The following is a 4,558-nucleotide window of genomic DNA, read 5'->3' on the forward strand; positions in this document are numbered from 1 at the left end:
CCCATGGTGAAGGAAGGGAACTGAGTTCTACAAGTTGTCCTTTGAACACACACACACACACACAGAGAGAGAGAGAGAGAGAGAGAGAGAGAGAGAGAGAGAGAGAGAGAGAGAACAATTTTTTTTTCATTTTAAAAAGACAAACAGGTTAACCACAACAAAAGGCAAACAAGGAAAGAAAAATTAATGGACAACAAGGTTAATTAACTAGAATATAAGTGACTAAAACGAATCTAACTAATGTGACCAGGAAAAAAGGCCTCTCTGAGAAAGTAAGGCAGACCTGAGATGTTGACAGCTGGAAATAGAAAAACAAGTATTGTATGGTGGTGGTACACGCCTTTAATCCCAGCCCCCAGAGATCTCTGAGTTCAAGGCCAACCTGTTCTACAGAGTATCCGAGAACAGCCAAGGCTACCCAGAGAAACCTTGTCTCAAGCAACCAGAAACTAAAGAAGGAAGGAAGGAAGGAGGGCGGGAGGGTGGGAGGGAGGAAGGAAGGAAGGAAAGCAGGAGGGAGGGAGGGAGGGAGGGAGGGAGGGAGGAAGGAAGGAAGGAAGAAATCCGGAGGCACATTCCAGAATCAATAAGAAAGCCAATGGTAGTTGAAACATAGTAAAATGGCAAAGGGGTAGATGAAGTGGCAGGTAAGCAGAGGCCATGGGACACTGGGAAGGTCTCTGGATGTTCCTAACTCACCTTGTCTCTATGGTCTTACAGTCCCATCAACACAGGTGTTCTCAGCCTCCACTGAGCTTTCAGGCATCTGATTGCACCTGACAGTAGCAATGGTAAACAGACTGCTTGGGTGAACTTGCACCACTCAGTTGGTATAGCTATTAGTGGTCTAGAAAGAACATTTTAGGCAGCACCGGTGTTGGCTTTTGGTTAAAAAGACACAACCTATTGAGTCTTTATGGACTGACTAGATCTTCCCAACTCTTCAGTAATTATCAAGGTCCTGCAAAGGACACTACAAATCATTCTTGTGATTCATATCCAGATTTCATTCTTATAAAGTCTAATTAATTGCTTTTCCATTCCATTGAAAATATTCACCTCCTAAACATAAAACCTACAGGTGCAAAATATTCTCCATGTTCTTATATTGCTTGAGTCTTTTGAAGTAAGATTTCTTTCTTTTACCTGACATGCTACATTCAAGCTTTTCAAACAAAGCTGGGCGTGGTGGGACACATCTGTTAACCTGGCCTACGATGGTAAGAATCAGTTCTACAATAACACAGAAACCAAAGAGACCAAGATGTTTTTAAAACTCTCCTGATACAACAGGTCACTTTTTGATTAGAAGAATCTGTACCCTGGTCAAAATTACAAAGTTTAAAATCCCTACCTATCTTCTTGGTGTACCACCGTCTCCCTTCAGGCACAATGTGCCTGCCAAACAGACTTCCGGCTAGCCTCCGGGTCTTAGGTCCCCGTTCCCGTTCCCCCTTACACACACCTCGATTTTATGATTTACATTCCCCACTAGGAGAAATCCAACCAGTTCTTCAGGGTGAAAGGCAAATACTCTTCATTCTTGCCCTTCCCCGCGCAGAACATACACCTCATCTCCCTGCTCCAGGAGCAATTCCACACTCAAGAACTAACTGCATGACCATTCCCACCCGGCCAAGAGCTAGACACAGGACATCTGTATCTCAGGCAGGAGCTGTCACCCTGCCCTCCCCTGAACTCACCCCAAATACGTAGCTTGCCTACCTGCAGTCTTTTGCTGTTCAGTTACTATGACACCAATTTTAGTGCCAGTCAAGTCCTTGCAGAAATTAAACAAAGCAGGGGTAGGGTGCCTTTTCTTCCAAACCTGAAATGAAGTCTTTAGTACCTGCTTCTTGATGACACAACACATGAAAGTTTTAGGTGACAATCTTCTACTCCCATTACCTATTCAAGAGCTATCTAAACTTTGTGAAACGTGCTATTAGGGAGAATCTAGGGGGCCGATGAGAGACTTGGAGCACTTACTGCTCCTGCAGAGATGGGGGTCTGATTCCCCAGCACACAAACACGGTGGCTCAAAAGCATCCATAGCTCCAGTTCTATAGGATCTGACACACTGTCCTCCTCCCTGGGCACCAGGCACACACGTGGTGCACCTGCAGGCAAAACATGCACAAACAATTCTTAACTAATAACTTTTTTTTTTTTTTAAATCTAGTCAGGCCTGGTGCCACATGCCTGTAATCTGAGCTGTGAAGAGGCAAGATGATCAAGAGTTCCAGGTTATTCTCATCATCACAGACATTTTGAGGCTACCTTGAGCTTCACGAGATGTCTCAACCTGCCCTCCTTAAGATAGGCCTTGAGGCATATGCCTGCAACCCCACTGCTTCAAAGGCAAAGGTGGGATCGCAAATCCCAGGAGTCTGGGCCATCTTGAGCCACACGGCAACAAGGCTTAATAATAATGATGAAGACAATAGGGCTCTGAAGGTATAATGCACCCAAGGTCAAAGACCTCCACAAGGTACCACAGCTATCCGTAGGAGCCAAATGTGACTATCCAGCACTATCCACAAATCTAAAGCGCCCGAACATCAGGAACCTCAAAACGGGGATGGGGGAGGGGCTGACATGGTTATCACTCAGATATTTAACTTAAGAGTTTTAATACTTGCTAACGATGTTTTCTACTTTTTACTTTTACGAGGAAGGGCTAATTAATCCTTAGTCACACGGATCACATTAACAGTTATTTCCAAACTCAGTTCTGCCCGTTAAGGCTAGAGAATACTTTGGGAAGACACAAACAACCACAACTCCTGCTTGGTAATGGCTGTGACTGGAAACGCATCCGCGGGAGTCAGTTTTTCCTTATTTGTGCCCAAACGTCCAACAGACTAAACACTACAGCTGCCCTAATTTTCTAACTCCAACTTGCATTTAAGATAACGCTTTTGTTTCGTTTACAGCGCTCAGGCTGCTGACACAGCTGGGCCCCTTCTTTGTAATAAACACAGGGCTTCTATATTTAAAAGTACAGTGCAACTTTGTTTTACCATTCCCCTCCCCAGTCTCCGGGCTAATTTTCTGTCTTCCAGAACTCCACCTCCACCCCACGATTTTTTTTTTTTTTTTTTTTTTTTTTTTTTTTTTTAAATCAGTGACGCTTCCAAGAGCCTCCCGGAAAGTGGAATCTGTTCTTTAAAGACATCTCATCACAGTGGCATTTCTCTTCTCCGCAGCTCGTTGTACAGGGAGAAAGGAGACTTTCTGCAAAGGCCTGGTCTTGAGACCCGGGTGCTTATGGGGGAGGCAGTGACCCGGGCTCGGGTGCAACGCAGCAGGGGTCCCAAGGTCGGGCCAGCGATAAGGACCGGCGGGGGCCGGCGATAGGGAGCGGCGGGGGCCGGCGAGCCGAGGGGGGTCTCGAGTCGCTGTTGACAGTGAGTGGAGCACGGCGGGCACGCCCCGGTCGGCCGATTCGGAAGGGGGCGGCCGAGCAGGGTGTGGGCCGAGGGGGCACGGGGGGGGAGAGATAAGGCGAGGCCCGAGTTAATCATCACCTCCCGAGCGCCTGGAAAAGTACGGGCTGCGGGCGGGGAGCAGCCCCGGGGAAAGCGAAACTCTTCCCGCACCGGCCTGCCCGAGCGCGGGGGAAACCCGAGCGCGCACGCCGCGCGAGCCAGCCGCCCGCCCCACGATCACGACAGACAGCGATCCTGCACAAAACCACCCGGCCCGGACACAGAAGTTAAGCCAGAGCCCCGAGAAAAGAACACCAGTGCCCCCAAACTCAAGCAAGGCAAAAAAGCTGACACCGTTCCCATACCGGGAGTCGAACCCGGGCCGCCTGGGTGAAAACCAGGAATCCTAACCGCTAGACCATATGGGAAGTGCTGCAAGAAGCAGCGCCGTTACCCACCTGACTAGCGTCAGCCGAGCTGGGCTTCAGCCGCCGCGCCGAGTCAGAGCCGAAGCCGCCCCGCGGCCGCTGTCCCACGCGCGCGGGAACGAGCCCGGCGGAGCGCGCGCGCGCGGGCGTGGCGGAGGGCGGCGGGGGGGAGGAGCGGGCCGCCCGGCCACTGGAAAGTTTTGAGGCGAAGCCCCGAGAGCCCCGGTGCGCTTCGGGAACCGGCGGCCGCGCCTTTCTTTCTCAGCCCTCCCTCGGGCCCGGGCTGCTGCTCCCCAGTCACAGAGCGAGCGGGCTAGCCGGCAAAGCCGAGGGCGGCGCCGTCCGTGGGAACAGCTGCGCCCGGCTCGGGGGAGGGGGGCGGAGGCCGAGCGTCCGGGCTGCGAGCCAGCTCGAGAGTGGAGGTTCTGGATCCCGGGAGGAGCGAGGACCGCGGGATGGAGCCCGACCGGGACACTCGAGGCCCGGAGCTCCGGTCCCGCCGCGCTTTGGTCCCTTCTCGGTGACCTCAACCCCTTTATACCGACCCCACCTCTCCGGCGCCGCGAGTACCGCCCCGTGGGGGAGGGGAAGAGGCGGCGACACCGCGCGCGCGGATTGGGCCCTCGAGGCTGCCGTAGTCCGTGCGGCCGCGGAACGCCGGGTCGGGGGACGCGGAGGTCCGGAGGTGCCGGCTCTCCG

At 52.2% G+C, this 4,558-nt stretch overlaps 1 non-coding gene across 1 annotated transcript; it reads right to left on the reverse strand.

Annotated features, from left to right (window-relative positions):
• Positions 1 to 3,787: 3,787 nt before the first annotated feature.
• Trnae-uuc (transfer RNA glutamic acid (anticodon UUC)) lies at positions 3,788 to 3,859 on the reverse strand. The gene has a single exon. It is a non-coding gene; the product is annotated as a tRNA-Glu (tRNA).
• Positions 3,860 to 4,558: the final 699 nt, after the last annotated feature.

This window comes from Phodopus roborovskii, unplaced genomic scaffold, assembly GCF_943737965.1.
Source record: "Phodopus roborovskii unplaced genomic scaffold, PHOROB, whole genome shotgun sequence".
Classification (NCBI taxonomy): Eukaryota; Metazoa; Chordata; class Mammalia; order Rodentia; family Cricetidae; genus Phodopus; species Phodopus roborovskii.